General features: G+C 42.0%; 1 pseudogene across 1 annotated transcript; it reads right to left on the reverse strand.

Moving 5' to 3' along the window:
* Window positions 1-14060: 14060 nt before the first annotated feature.
* LOC147904572 (laccase-4-like) lies at window positions 14061-16709 on the reverse strand (annotated as a pseudogene). Its single transcript, XR_015542919.1, has 7 exons — window positions 16557-16709; window positions 16303-16454; window positions 15890-16137; window positions 15671-15802; window positions 14975-15544; window positions 14361-14721; window positions 14061-14230 (listed from the first exon to the last, which is right to left on the reverse strand). The product of XR_015542919.1 is annotated as a laccase-4-like (transcript).
* Between the last annotated feature and the right edge of the window lie 257 nt (window positions 16710-16966).

A 16966-nucleotide genomic window follows, 5' to 3' on the forward strand; every position in this document is an offset into this window, starting at 1 on the left:
AAATGCCTAAGGTCAGATGGAGGGGGAGAGTACCTCTCAAATGAGTTTGCAAGTTTCCTGCAGGAGCATGGCATAAAGCAGCAATATTCATGGTCATACCCCACAACAAAATGGACTTGCAAAAAGGAAAAACATGCATATTGGAGACATATCTCGTGCCATGCTCAACAAAAAAGACCTACCAAATTATTATTGGGCTAAAGCAGTTGCTACAGAAGTCTACATAATGAACAGAAATCCCACTGCAGCAATACATGGCATGATGCCATAGGAGATGTATACTAGTAGGAAACTAGACATTTCTCATTTGAAAATTTTTTGTTGCATTGCTTATGTTCATGTGCCAAATGAGTTGAGATCCAAGTTGGATCCAAAAGCTGAGAAGTGCATCTTTATTGGTTATTCTCTGCAGTAGAAATGGTATAGATGCTATAACCCTTCTACTCGTAAGTTTACAGTGAGCAGAGATGTTTTTTATGAGATGAGCAGCTGATATAAACCAGTAAATGTCATTGATGATGTAGATGCACAAAATAGTAATGCTGCACAGAATTCACAGTAGCAATCACAAAATATTAGTGGACCTATAGTGTCCTCTAGCAGTGGTTCACATACCACCATGGACAGGCAGATTGAGATCAGGAGGACCTCCTCAAAGCAATGCAAATAGTGATATGCAAGTATCACGAAAAGAAAAAGAGAAAGTAGAGTAGCCCATGGTTGATGTGAATGCAGGTCACTCTTATATGGATGGTGAATCCAGTGGCTCAAAACAGAGCCTTGATGATGAGTTGGGTATGTTACATTTGGAGTAGGGAAGACAAGGGATGCTTTGAGAGCACCTAGTAGTGAGCCTATTTTGCGCATGTCTACTAGAGCTAGGTATTCTATGGATAGGCTGAAATATGATGGATTTACAGCCATTCACTATGCCTATATGGTTAAACTGATACATGAACCAGAACCCACTTCTTTTGAGCAAGCCATGGGAAAAGAAAAATGGGAGAAAGCCATGGATAAAGAAATTGATGCCTTGGAAGCAAATGCTACATGGGAATTGGTGTCTTTGCCTAAAGACAAGAATGCAATTGGCTGCAAGTGGGTTTATAAGGTGAAGCACAATGCAGATGGTTCTGTGAACAAATACAACGCAAGATTAGTTGTCAATGGGTATGCAAACATATGGCATTGATTATGAAGAAACATTCAGTCCGGTTGCAAGGATGGCAACCGTAAGAGCAGTCATTGCTATGGCTGCATCAAAGGAATGGTCTTTACATCAGATGGATGTAAAGAATGCTTTCTCGCATGGTGATTTGCAAGAAAAGATCTATATGGAGCAACCACCAGGTTATCTTCATGCTGTTCATCTTGAGTTTGTTTGCAGATTGAAGAAAGCCTTGTATGGCTTGAAGCAAACACCCAGAGCATGGTCTGACAAGATAGGACAGTATCTTATCACTATTGGCTTTCATATTTTTAAGGTAGATTTCTTACTTTATGTGAGAAAAACAGAGAAAGGTATTATGCTGCTTGTCATTTATGTTGATGATTTGATCATCACAAGTGATAGTGATGAAGATATCCTTCATGTGAAAATGCTATTGAAGCAAAAGTTTGAGATGAAGGATTTGGGAGAGCTGTGTTACTTCTTGGGCATTGAGATAATTAGATCCACAAGTGGGATATGGCTCTTGTAGAGACAGTATCGATTGGACATGCTGCCCAAATATGGGATGGCAGGCTGTAAGCCTATTTCAGTTTCTTTGGAGCAGAATGTGAAGTTGAGCGCAAATGCAGGTGAGCTTTTGGAAGACCCTACTATGTACAGATGCATAGTAAGAAGTTTGATTTATATGACTATTACTAGGCCATATTTGAGCTATGCTGTTGGTTTGGTAAGTCAGTTTATGCAAGCTCCAAGGAAACCGCATTTGGATGCAGCTAGATGCATACTGAGGTATGTGAAGTCCACATTGCAGTATGGACTATATTATGAGACTGGGATTCAGATATAGTTGCATGGATACACTGGTGCTGATTAGGCTGGTAGTATTTCTGATAGACGATCTACCAGTGGATATATGTTCTCTTTTGGGAGTGCTGCAGTCACTTGGAGCAGTAAGAAACAGCCTACAATTGCCTTGTCAAGCACAGAGGCTGAGTACAGGGATGCAGTAATGGCTGCATGTGAGGTAGCTTGGTTACATAAGCTACTTTACGATATGCATCAGTCTACAAATGGGCCAGTTGTCATTTATTGTGACAACATGAGTAGTATACACTTGGCAAATAACCTAGTCTATCCTGCTAGAACAAAGCACATTGAAGTGCATTATCACTATGTACTGGAGAAGGTTCTAGTAGGTTTTATTGATCTAGTTTATGTCAACAGAGAGGATCAAGTAGCTGACATATTCACAAAGGCATTGGGTGCAGAGAAGCTGTGCAAGTTCAAAGACTTGCTTGGTGTGCAAAAATTGGGATTGAGCTCGAGGAGTGTTGAGATATCGAGCTCCACTCGTGATATGCCAAGGTGACCGTTGTGCATTTATGTCACCGTTTGTTAGCTGAAAATGCAGTTGGTACATCGCTCATGAATAATAGGTGGATGACAGCTATCTTTATGTACTCTAGTTAGTGGCTCAATTAGTATGCCACCTTATTTAGCTAAGTTTGGTTTGAGACCCACATATAGGGTTCACCTATTCTTTTGTCCTTAGAGTTCTTTTAGCTTTCACAACTAAGAAGAGAAAAACTATTTTCAACCTCCACCTTTGTGTATATTCTCCCATTGTGTATGTGAGAAAGCTGCAAGTGAGACTCCTTCCTTCTCTTCCACTCTTGTCACACATAGATCACCTTTCTAACATCAATGATCTCATTGTTGATAGACCTCATCTGACATGCAAGTCAGGATCTATCCAGTGTCTCGGGCTCACACATGGCTTCTCCTCATATGGGGGCCTTACAACTTGAGCACCTTGGACCACTAGTGATTACCAGGAAGGTGGGCCATTGAGCATATCTAACACCCCCCCTCAATGTCTACCTGTAGGTGAACTACCTTCTCGGTGCAAGGCTGAGTCTCTGAAGATGACCCTGAAGCTGATCCTTCCCAAGTGCCTTGGTGAAGATATCTGCTCCATTTTGCTCTGTTGGGCAGTAGACCGATTCCACTATCCCGTCCTCGATCAAATCATGCACATAGTGATACTGAATCTCTATATGTTTTGTGCGCACAAGAAACACTAGATTTTTAGCAATGGCCATGCAACTTTGATTGACGCGCCTCAGCACAATTACCTCATCCTCTTGCACTCCCATGTGCCATAATATCCTCCTCAACCACACTGTTTCACAAGCAGCAAACATGCTGCCTTGTACTCAACCTCGGTAGAAGACAATGCCACTGTTGGTTGTTTCTTATGGATCCAAGAGAAGATTCCTGAACCTAAAGAGAAACAATATCCAAAAACTGATTTCACATCTCTAGCCCAATCTGAGTCATAATGACCAGCTAAGGAAGTGTCCATACCATAAGTAATGCCATAATTAAGAGTGCCATTCACATACCTGAGCACCCGCATCCCTACATTCCAATGATTCTCTTGGGGCTTATTGGAGAACTTGCTCAAAATGCCAACAGCAAAATTGATGTCTAGTCTGGTGTTGCACAGATGGATGAGACTACCGATCAACTTCATGTACCTCCCAATGTTTGCTAATGGTGAGGCATCCTCCATAGACAGCCTCGCATTTACCTCCATAGGTGTAGCTATCTCCTTGCACTCAGACATACCAAATGCCTTCAAGATCTCCCTTGCATATTTCTGCTGAGAGATGATCTTGCCTAGCTCTTGCCAGACTTCAATCCCCAAATAGTAGTGCATCAAGCCTAAGTCTGTCATCTCAAACTCTATGCTCAACGCTTTCTAGTCTGCTAGATCATGTCTTCATAGTCACCTATAATAAGGAGATATCCACATATAGAACAATAATAGCAGATTTTCCACCTTTCCTGTACACATACAAGTTAGCATCTGAGGCACATCTTTTGAAGTTTAATTTATGAAAGAATTTGTCTATCCATTGGTACCATTATCTTAGGGCCTATTTTAACCCATACAGAGCCTTCTTTAGCTTACATACCTTGTTCTCACAATGGGGGGCCTCAAACCTAGGTGGCTGAGCCACATACACCTCCTCTTTGAGGTCACCATTCAAGAATGCTGATTCAACATCCATTTGATAAATTGGTCACTTTTTATGAGCAGCCACCGATAATACTGTGTGAACAGTGGTCATTCTGACAGTCGAATGAAAGATTCTTGAAAACCAAACCCTTCAATGTGCGAAAATCCTTGTGCAACCAATCTGGCTTTGTACTTTTCCAAAGTCCCATCGACCTTGTACTTTATCTTCCAAACCCACTTGGTGCCAATAAGCTTTCTATTGGGTAGTCGATCCACCAGCTCTCAAGTTTCATTCTTCATGATGCTGTCATATTCCACTTGCATAGCATTTTTTCAATCTCGATCTGCAAGTGCTTCCTATAAACTCGTAGGCTCCTTTACTTCTGTAATAATCTCAACCATCAAGGCCACATTGACTATGTAAGCAGAAGCCCTCCTTTGCTCCTCGATTCTCTGAGACCGCCTTGGTCCATCTACATGCTACTCAACACAAATAGGCATCTAGTTATCATGGTCATAGAGCAACCTTACCCATCGTGGCAATGGCTTTTTCGGTGGTGTAACAACAGGTTGGTGACTTATACCTTCATCATCTGATATTTCCTCCTCCTTTATAGCTCTTGGGATAGGTCCATAGTGAATTACCTTTTCGCTTGATGATAAAGTAGAAGAGTTCTTCTCTACCTCCACTACATGTAGCTACTCCCTGAACACATCGCGGCTCGCTATGATCTTCTTTGCCTCTCAGTCATCATACAACTTATGGGCTTTCTTCTCATCACAATAGCCTAAGAAGATACATTGGTGCTTTTTGATTGTAGCTTGTTTCTTTCTTTTTTTGGTACATGCGCATAGCATTCATACCCAAATATTCTGAAATGGAAGACAGATGGCTTCTTACCGCTGTAAGCCTCATGTGGTGTTTTACCTTTGAGTGCCTTTGTATAGCTGCGATTAAGGATGTAAACCACAGTATTGATAGCCTTAGCCCAAAAGTGGTTTGGCAGAGTCCAGAACCTTTCAACATACACCTCCTCATCTCCACGGTGGTCCGCATTCAACGTTCAACAACAAAATTTTGTTGAGGCGTATGTGATGTCATCGTTTGTCGCTTTGATCCCTTTGCTCTTGCAAAAATCTCCAAACTCTATAGAAACAAACTCACCACCACCATCAGATATGATTTTCTTTACTTTCTCCCTATTTCATTTTCAACAAGTTGTAGCCATTCTTTAAATTTACTAAAAGCTTGAGCCTTTTCACGAAGAAAGTACACCCATATCTTCCTACTATAGTCGTCGATGATCAACAGAAAATAGAAAGATCCCCCAAGGCCTGTGTAGGCATCTTACCGCACAAGTCAACATGCACCAACTCTAGAGGAGCGGTTGCTCTATTCTAGCTTTATTTTGGGAATGCCTTTCTTTGTTGCTTGCCCATCATGCAAGCTTCACACGGTTCTTTGATTTCTGCTATACTATAGGTAAGTGAGCAACCATACCTTGCTTCCGCATCTCCTTCAGCACTGCAAATCCAGTGTGGCCAAATCTTTCGTGCCAAAGTCTGCTTGTGCCCACTCGAGTGGTGGCTATAAGAGTACTTAGCTCATACACGTTGTTCCTCCTTACTCCTGTGCCAACAAGATTGCCTGCAATATCCAAAATTTTTGCTCCGGTCTTTTTGAACCTCACCTCATGCTCAAGGTCAGTTATGGAAGCAACTGATAGCAGATTTCTCTTGATTTGTGGAACATACAGCACATTAGATAGTTTCTTAACATATTCATTTACAAAAACAAATGAAACTGTACCTGTACCCTCAATAGGACATTTTGCGTTATTACCAACCGTCACGGTAATGGGTTAGTCGTTGTAATATGAGCATAAGAGCATGAGCATGAAACAAGGAAAAGAGGGGGGAAAAGAGGAAGAAGAGGGAAATGAAAAGAGATTGGAAGAGGGGAAAGAGGGGGGGAAAGAGAGAAGAAGAGGGAAAGGAAAAGAGATTGGAAGAGGGGGAAAGAGATTGAAAGATTGAAGGAGAAGGAGAAGGAAAGGAGGGAAAAAGAGATTGAAAGAGGGGAAAAAAAGAAGAGGGAAAAAGAGATTGAAAAATGAAAAAAAGAAGAGAAGGAAAGAGAGGGGAAGAGAGGGGAAGAGAGGAAAGAGAAGGGAAGAGAGGGGAAGAGAGGGTTCCTACGCCAGCACTACAGCTTAAGGCGCTAGCTGCAGGCCAATCCAAATAACAAAAGGAAAAAAGAGGAAGCACTTCATTACCTAAAATAGTACGTCCCGCTTAGTGTTTTGTGGACTGGCCCTACAAAAGAGAGGAAACATACCATTTTTCAAATAACTAGTTATACGAAGGAGGAGTTTAAAGAAGCAACTTCTCAAAGAGATTGGATTGAGGAGACAAGGAGAAAGAGAAGGAAGAGAAATACAAAAAAGATTAGAAGAGGTGAGTCTTCTATCTTTCACAAAATCTCATTGTTTTGTCTTCAATTCTTTGAAATCAAGCACGAAAACTAGCACATAGCCTTAGCAATACAAGGAGAGACATGCTTTAACACTCACAAAACAAAATCTCACAAAAAACAAACCTACATTGTTCAAAGAGGCTCACCTTCTTGAAAAACTTCTTTTCAAGAAAGCAAAGAGGGAGAAGGGTGGAGAGGGAGCACAAGTGTTAGAAGAGGGGTGAGTAGTGGTGAGGAATGGAGAATAGAGTGGAAGGTCATTGGAAATAGGTGGGAGGAGAGATTGTAGCTTACAATAGAGATTGCTAAAGAAAGCGCCGCGTGTCGCAAGGTTCGGGTTTTAACCCACATCGTCACTATATAGCGACGCTTTTAATTAAAAGCGTCGCTATAGTGACAAAATAGAGCAAATCGTCGCTATATAGCAACGAAACAGGTCAAAACATCGCTATATAGCGATGCTTTAGGACACTTTATGTTTAAAGTTAAAAAAGAAGCTCATAGATGCTATTTTATAACTGTTAATATATTTCCTTGCAACTTATGTTGTGATTTTATAAGTGCAGATGGAAGGGATGAGTGGAAGCTCGTCCGATGATGCGCCAATGCCCGGGAGCACAAAGTGGCTTACGAAGATGTTATATTGTCATTGCACTCATCGCAAGCGAGAAGTACGACATCAACGTCATATTATCATGCGCCACTTGCAGATGTATGGGGAGGAGCCCGAACCAGTACCCACCGTTGGTGTTGTACGTGTTGATGGATTATCAGTAAGTCAAAGCTATTTAAGTTCGCGGTTAATATTGGATACCATTATGGTACGAAACCTTGAGACAAGATCTTATATTTACACAAAATCTTAGAACAAGATGAGAAGGTTGACGAGGGTATGCATATACCTTCAGACTTTGAGCAAGAGTATAGTCTCCCAGATGATGACGACGGTATGGTCGACATGATGGATTCTATTTTTAGGGACACTACATCCCATGTACACATGATGTCAGAGTCTGAGGTCAAAATGCAAGAGTTGCAATCAACACAATTGTACGAGGGTGCTAGAATGTCTAAACTATGTGCTTGTCTCTCAATCTTGAATCTGCAAGTAAAGTATGGGTGGTCGGATACAAGTGTCTCGACCTTAATGAGGTTAGCTCTTGCATTAATTTGACTCATTATTTGGATATTGTTTGTTTTGAGAATCATCATGTATAGATTAGTGTACCGAATCATCATTATTTGAAGCCTATGTATGTTTGAATTGTGATAGGTTGCTCTAGAAGATGTTGCATGCACCAAATACCATGCCCGCATCAAGAGATGAAGTGAAAAAGATTCTAACAATGGTGGGTATGGATTATGATACCATCCATGCTTGCCGTAATGATTGTTTTCTCTTTTGTCGTGAGCATGGAGATTTGGCTAGTTGTCCGAAGTGTGGGGAACAATGATATAGAGATGACTTGTAGGGTGACTAGATACCGGTAAAGGTCTTGAGACACTTTCCCATCATTGCAAGAATACAACACATGTTTCAATGCAAATCCATAGTAGAGTTGATGACATGGCATGCATCTCATCGGTCCACTGATGACACATTGAGGATTCCCGCAGATTGTGTAGCTTGGAATCACATAGACAATTAGTGGTCGGACTTTGCAAGGGAGCCACACAACTTACTTCTTGGGCTCGCCATGGACGGCGTGAATCCTTTCGGATTACGCTCGACATCTTGGTAAACATGGCCCATAGTCATGGTGAATTACAATATCCCACCATGGCTAACAATAAAAAAGGGACACCTCATGCTTGCACTACTTGTGCTAGGGAAGTACAAGGCAAAAAATATGGACATGTACATGGCACCTTTGATAGAGGAGTTACAGATATTATGGAGAGGAGTGCGGGTCTTTGATATTTCCAGAGCTCCTAGACATACTAATGATATTTTAGTCAGGGGTATCTTGATGTGGACCATGCATGACCACCAAGGATATGGAGAGTGCGCAGGTACATGGTTGTGTCTCTACAAGTATAATATAGGATTATACTTTTATAACTCTCTTTCGCACACGTCTTATACTAACACATTTGCACGCGTGCAAGACTTGTTATAAGTGGGTATCATTCTTGTCCTGTTTGTGGACCGGGTTTGAAATCGCTTGCGCGATACTCCAAACATATGAGGAAAAATGTTTATGAAGGTCATGCTCGATACCTTCCACTGGACCATCTCGCACGTGGAGGTTAGCTTGATCCACCACCATCATATTTGAAGGCAAGTGACTGGATTCAAGCTTGGAGGGCAAATGAAGAGGAACATCCTCCTGGTATGAAGAGGCTATCGATCTATCATGAGCTTCCTTATTGGGGTTAGTTACAAATCAATCATCTCTTGGATCCCATGCGTATCTTCAAGAATGTGAGGGCTACTATTTGGGCACACTTGGTTGGTTCTAAAACTCGAGAGGAGTACGAGAAGACTTGCGTGCTATGAATAGGATGTCTCGTTTGTGGCCCTAAGTGCATGCTTTGGGAAAATTTTTCCTCTCGAAAGCAACATGGATCCTCTCTACGAGGGAGGAGGCAGTGGTCAAGGTAGACATTGCCTCTTTTCAAACACTGACAAGGTACATGCGTTGCTTGAAAGGAGCATTTTCAAGGGACAATAAGCTTAGTGGGCTCAAGTCCCATGATTGGCACAAGGTCTTACAGGTATTCTAAGCTGTAGAATTAGTGTACTGATAATCGTGATGCATTAGCGTAATTATGATTATGTTATATTGTTGACATGACTTCTTTGTTGCTTTGATAGTTCATCCTCCCAATTACAATAAAAGGTTGCTTACAAGAAGATGTTAGAAATGCTATATTCAGAACTATTTACAATAGTCCCCATGCGAAAGTGAGAAAAGATAGTAGCGATTTCTTTGCAATAGACTCCACCAAACATTGGACCGATGAAAGTGATACTTTTGTTCTTCCCGAGCACAGTGAGCAGGTGCATACTAATGATTTAATTAATCGAAGCTTTTGTTTTTAACGATCCATTGATACATGTACTTAAGCATAATTTCATATATATAATTGACGACATCTGGCACCCATCTTCAATACAGGTGGTTTTTCATCAGGATCATTCTGATCCAAGATGGTGGTACATGATCCAAGTTGCACCACGAAGTAAGCAAAATTTTGAAGATAGAGATGTGGATATGGAGATGCCACTACCAATGCCAGATCCAATTGATCCCAATGAATCTAGCGAAGAAGATGATCACAATATGAGCCAAGAGGAAGATGTGCATAATGACATTGCATGGGAGGAAGATGGAGATCATGATATTGAGGAAGAAGACAACGATCATCAAGAATCACCACACTTTATTGAAGAAGATGATCAAGTACTTTTAGGTGAATGTACGATGCTAGAGTATGATGATGATATAGGAGATCAACTCAGTATAGAGTTAGAGATAGACTTGTTTGGCACGTTAGACTTGGCTCAAGATGAAACAGTTGATGTAAATGCTCTTCATTGATTTTTTTCATCTCAAACTTGGACATGAATATATGAGCTTCAAAGGCTTGATGTACATGCTCTCATACTTTTATTCTCTCAAAAGATCAAACATGTATGAAAATGTAAAAAAATTTGTCATTGGAAAAAACTAACTTTTGAGGCCTATATGAGTAAAAAAGGTCTCTGAAAAACGTCGCTATAAAATAGTATCTCAATGTTGCTATATAGCGACACTTACAATTTTGATAAACGTCGCTATATAGCGACTTTAGAAATCGTCACTATATAGCAATGCTTGCCTAAAGTCGCTATATAGCGACGCTTTACGGGATGCGCTTCCCATACCCATGAGAGGGTTGTGCATTGTATACGAACATGTCTGCATCCCTCATTGAAACTAGCATCGTCAAGCGATCTTCCATTGTCTGGTCTTTGGAACCTAAAACTCGAGGATTTTTGACACTTGTGTCAACATCAAACCTCGATAGGACTTCGAGTGCCTCATCCTCTAGTAGTCCAAAAAGAACCTCTATGTCATGGAGGAATATGTACTCTTCCCCATTGATGATGAGGGGGGACAAGGACCATAATTCTGATTCTAGGTCAGCAGTCTCTGATGTAGATTCTTGCTCTACTGGGGGCTCTTGAAGTAGGCTCAATGCTTGAGTTGCTTCCATCTCCTCTATTGCATCATCAAGACTCTCTTCCATGTACATGTTCGAGTCTAGTCTAGGGACAACTAGATCAACAGTTCTACTAGAGGGGGTGCTAGACGATGAGGCTTCTTCCTCTAAATTTCCTTCTTGGAGAAGGAAGATGAATGTCATCTCCCCTGAAAGGAATTTGGTGCCTGTATTTCCTATGATCCCCGCATCTAGGATGTCTTGAACTTTGATTGTCCTAAACCCTTCGTCTGTAAGATTGTCACAAAAGCGGGCCAAGCACTTTACGAAAATGGCTTTCTCTACAAACATATACTTTATGTAATCTATGGAAACCCATCTCTTTGAAGAGTGGTCAAGTGTATAAGCAAAATTTGAGAAATTATCTTGCATGTAAAGGATGAGATCTGAGAAGTCAGCCTTAGCTTGCATATATGTGTCTAGGACATCTAAAGTCCTATTAAACACTAAAATAGCTCTTCCTCACGATCTGCGAATGCAGTTCGTGAGATGAAGTCATGGAACGCAGTTCTAGCTAAATCCATGGTAAATAGTAGAGTTGATGGAGGGAGTAACTTTTGAGGAGGGGAGTTTCTATGGCTCTCTAAACGTGAAAGTGAGAATGTGATGAAAAAAGGGCTCTTACCCCTCAATATATATCAAAACCCTAAAAATTAAAATTAATAATAAAATCCCCAAATTTTTTGAAAAACATTTACCATGAACTGAAAGGAGAAAACATTAAAAGAAATAACATTTTAATTTGATTGTCCATCATCTTGTGAAGCAATAACTAGGATTTGACAGACAAAAAGTTAAATGCTGCACTAGTCAAACACATCTGACATGCCTTCCTCCATGACCAATAGGTGTTCTCGTGCATCCCTTAGAGTCCATTGTGATGTGACATTCACATTCTTGACATCTCCCTCTTCAACATCAATAGACAAACTTACCCCCGTATTCTCTACATCATTAGAGTCTAAGGAAAGCCACCGGCTATTTGTTTTCTTCCAGTGCCTGTATTGAAAAGCTAAATACAACATTTGGCATGACAAATGGTATCTAATAACCACATTGCATTTACATGTGTGACATTGAAACACATCACCCTTTTGGTCGCCTGACCTGGTTTTCCAATTCATCCCAAGTAGATCTTTAAGAGCATTTTCATCTACACGCTTACAGGACCACATAGTTTTTGCTCTATGCATATGTATATTCTGAAATAAAGAAGCAAAAATGTGCAGAGGCATAAACCAAGATAGCCTTGCCCATTCAGATCCAAATGTAAGCTTCATGGCCATGCCCACATCCTTTGCAATCTTGTCCTTGTATGATTGCAATGTCCTCGAGCCCACATTGCTGCAATCCATGTCTTGAAGTTGTGGTGGTGTAATGGTTTGTAGACGGCCATAGCTTGATGATGTCGTTGGAGTGATGTATGTTACATTATACCAATACACATTCTTCATTCTCACAAGGAGGCCAACTTCTCCCCTGCATGCATTTGCTTACCTAAATCCTCATGAATTGCATGAATGATTCAAGTGGTTCCCACTCCTCGAATTCTGAAGGGAAAACATTTGCGACCATGAATAAGAGCTCTTAGAAACCAAACACAAAATTTCCAAATGGACTCATTACACTTACAGGAGAAAAAGCTACATAGATAGAAAGGCTCACAATGTGATGGTATCCTAGATTGATCATTGAATGATGGAGGAAGCCAAATATCTTTCCCTATGTAAACATGTTGCACTTTTGCGAGCCATCCTTTCTTCCCAAACTTGAACTTCAAGATTTGCCCCTTCCACTGATGCAAGATGTCACCTCTCTTGCTCTTGGGAAGATTATGTGGACCTTTGGCCGATCCTTTCATCACTATCCAGTCATTTAAGCTGTAGGTATAAGGGATCCACTCATCCGATGCATTTTTGGTGTTGTGGAAGACACAAGAAGTCACAACATTGCGTGGTCTTGTAGCCTTGCTCCTCATCATGCTTGCAGAGGTTGCAACAGCAAGAATGGGACTCCTACATTGGGCAGTGCAGCTCCAACAGAGACACAAAAGAGGGAGAAGGAGAGGGATAGAGCAGCAGCAATAGAGGCGCAGGAGAGGGACAGAGCACCTCCAAGAGGGGCACAAAAGAGGGAGAAGGAGAGGGACAGAGCAACAGCAATAGAGGCATAGGAGAGGGACAGAGGAGCTCCAACAGAGGCACAGGAGAGAGAGAGAGAGAGAGAGAGAGAGAGAGAGAGAGAGAGAGAGAGAGAGAGGAGCTGCAGCAAGCAGGCCATAGCAGGAGGGAGTAGAGAAAGAGGGGGAAGAGGGAAAATGCATGGGATTTGGTTCAAATGGAATGATTTGGTAGGCTGGAACAGAACAGTGGGGGACAGAGGCCCTAGAAAGAGGGAGGGGAGAAGGAAAATTTGCCAGAAGGGCCCTAGCATCCCATTGAAGGCAGGTTTGGGCTCATGTGGGGGAGATGCACTTGGTAGGAGGGTCAAACGTCGGTTAAGAGGGAGGGGGATGGTTTGGGTGGTCCCTAGTGTAAGGGGAGCAACCAATAGGGGCTCTTTGTAGGCCTGCCTACCCTCCACCTCAACATACCATTGCCTGACACCTTCTAGCACTCTCATTGGTACACCTCAAATCACTCTCTAATCCCTTGAAACTAGGAAACACTAATTGGAGGCCCTTTTAAGACCCCATTTCTCCCCTAATGAGAGGATGGGGTCTTAATGGACCTTGTGTCATGTCTCATGTCCATATTTTTTTTCTCATTAGTTTTTTTCCTTTAAAAATATGATAAAATGCAAGGATTCAAGTTTAACTTTAAGTTAGTAGTTAAGTGCTCTATGATAGAAAGGTTGCATGTCCTCGCAATTCTAATTAGTATATTTCGCTCTTGAAGTTTATGGCTCTATTTTTTATGATGTTGCCTCCAAAATAAAAAAATATCAATATTAAAAGCACACGATAAAGTTAAATGCACTCATATTCTTGTTATCTGTCTATTTTTCATGTAAACGTACACTGAGCTTAAAGCTCTTGACATTGTCAATTCCCTTAGAAAACATAATGAATTTAGTTTCTTGATTTTTCAGACAGGTCCTTGTTTGGGACTGCTGCCTGCATACAACCTTACAGGACTAGTACACGAAGAGTGGATAACAACCGTAACGAGGAGCATAAATATTGTTCGTAGTAGGTAACGATTTTTCTGCGCCGAAGACTAGCAAGGAGGAAGATCAGAAGGTGGTGTTGGTAGCGTCTGCGACGCCCCCTTACCATTCAGGGTAATGAACGCCATATCCATCCCCCACGACTGGTGCAAATCAAAATGGCAGTGCACAAACCATACCCCTGCAATTTTCCATCCACCCCAGCTTTCAGTATACATGATTTCGCAGCTTGCCTCCTTGCGTTGATCTATCACGTTTCACATCTTCCTTGCCAACTCGACAATTCATCAGATTTTACCTTTCTAACGTACCTGGATTGACTGCACGAAAGCGAACAGCCGCCCAACCCCCTGATGGAACGGAAATTGTGTTCCTCGACACAGGATTCACTAAATTGAAGCCGGCTGGATCACTGGTGGAATTGTAATTACCGCTTCCGGTGCCGACAACATAGAAGCTCTGACCGTGAAGGTGGATAGGATGTGAATCGAAAACAAACGTTGCAGTATCCTGATAAACTATTTGCACGCTGCTATTGAATGGAATTACCCTCACTCGCGTACCCAGCGAAGAAAACTCGTCAACAGGATCCACGCCGGTGTAGTTGTATTGGAAGAGAGGAACATCTGGAAAATCAGGTGTATATATGCCGCTGATATTGTTGTAGTACGCCTGAAACAGGGCAGCAGAAATGTTCCCTGAAATTAATTGGTCGGAAGCACAGACAACACTAGGGTACTTCAGTCTCAATTTCGACTCTCGGTTGGAAGGGCCAGTGTTTTCCTTTGAAGCGGTATAAGTAAGGCTCACCATAAGTATTTGTAACTGATATGATTGTATTCATGAAAGAAATAGGAAACAGACTGCTTGCGTGTCGATTTTGAAATAGGAGCAATCAGGAAAGGCTTGATTCTCGAGGGCTTACCTGAAGCAAGGAGATGTTGGGCGTGACAAACGTAATGTTGCTGATGGACGCCCTGAGGAGTGTGTCGTTGGGACCCTGACACGTTAATCCTTCAGGGCAAGGCTGGAAGCCATAACCGACAGTGTGGAGGAGATCCAGATCGACGGTCTTGGGCAGATCGTAATAATAATAGCCTTCAGAGTAATTCCTGCCTTTGAGACTCTTGGTGAAATTGGCTTCGAATGCAGTATCATTCGCCAACGGAAACGTGGGAAGAGTCAAGTTCGAAGAAGCAACCGCGCCATTGTAGCTAAGGATAGCTGTTGTGGGTGTCGTCGGATAAGGAACAAGGGTGGAATAAACAGAAGCAGCTATGTAGTACTGACCGACAGATTTGTTAGCCGTCAATAAGACATTTGTAGTTTGCCCGGGAGCGAGAAGGATGACATCGGTAGTGAAAGGTTCCGTATATTCTGCATCCACCTCTACCACTGTAAGACTGTGATTTGCTGCCGCAAAGAACATTTGCGGCAGCGTTGATTATCCGCAAGAGAACAGTGTCTCCCTGTGTCACATTGTAAACGACTGTCCCTGCACCGTGCACGTAAACCATAAAGAAGACTTCGATTAGCAAACAAGCAAAGACCCATACCATATTTTATTGATGATTTCTTAATTCGTTTCGCGGTGACACCTTTAGTTCAGAATTGTTTTTACCGTTTGACGAGCAATTGTAGAGGTCACCGGGCTGCCCATTGATTGTAGTGGCGTTCGAGATGTCGTATCCTAGCTGGCCGGAAACGAGTGCCTTCGTTATAACGTCTTCCACATTGGCATTCCACCATTCACCTGAAAGAGATACAGAAGTGAATCAGTTTGCGAACGCGCAGGTTCCCTGTAGTCTATTGTAATAGGCACTTCTTCTCTAAAACTTACCAAGAAGAATAGGAGGCAGTTCCTGCTGAGGCTTGCTAAATGGATAGGGTGTTTTGTTCTTCTTAAGTATGATGAAGGCTCCGTAGACAGTCGCTCGTAACCAACTGTAATGCGCATGCCAGAACAGAGTCCCTCTTTGTCCTATTATCTGGAACCTGTGGACGTAAGATCGGTTTGTCTGAATCGGACATTGGGTGATGTAGGCCGGCCCATCTGCCCAGGCAGAGCGCAGCTGGCGGACGCCATGCCTGAAATTATAAGTTGAAACGTAACGTCAGACGTTGTAGATAAAATAAAATAGCACGCGATTGAAGTTCCCAGTAGCGAAATTATGCAGGGTGAGGCGCTACTCGAATTATTGTTGTAACTGCACGCGGATTTATAGCGGAGAGTTGGTCTCTATGAGCAGTTACCAGTGAATGGTTGCGTTGTATGACACTAGATTCGTAACGTTTACAATCACCCGATCTCCTTCCCTCACATAATTGGTTGGACCAGGGAACAGTCCATTGACAGAGACAAGGGACTTTGTGTGGCAGAGGCGGGTTACGTTTGTGTATTGAATCTGCGAGAGCAAGGAGAAATGAACCTTAGCTATATAATTGGCAATGCAGAATGCATCAATACGTGGCGTTGGCCAGGGGAAATAGGACGTAAATTAACTGACCGTAAAGTTGAAGTAGAGATCCTTGGCAGAAGCGAAGTGAAAGAGGATGAATGAGAAGAGGAAGAGCTTGGACGGAATGAGGGGGGGAAGCTGCATGATGGTAGAGCTAGAAATTGTGAGAGCATCAAAAGATCCAGGTGAAGAAGGATGCATGCAAGATGAAGGTGAAGATGAAGATGAGAGTATATCAAGCAAGGTCAAGTTGAACAAGGATGCATGCAAGATGAAGATGAAGATGAGAGTATACTATGCAAGATCAAGCTAAAGAAGGATGCATGAAAGATGAAGATGAGAGTATATTATGATGAATTTTGAGGGTGGCACTCCCTAATTTATAGCTTGGGGAATAAGAAACCTTTTGGTTGAGCTTAAATTTATTTTATAGATGGGGAATAAGAAACCTTTTGATT

The sequence above is a fragment of the Dipteris shenzhenensis genome, chromosome 2, assembly GCF_047967505.1.
Source record: "Dipteris shenzhenensis isolate YYH24624 ecotype China chromosome 2, Dip_SZ_1.0, whole genome shotgun sequence".
NCBI classification, from domain to species: domain Eukaryota; kingdom Viridiplantae; phylum Streptophyta; class Polypodiopsida; order Gleicheniales; family Dipteridaceae; genus Dipteris; species Dipteris shenzhenensis.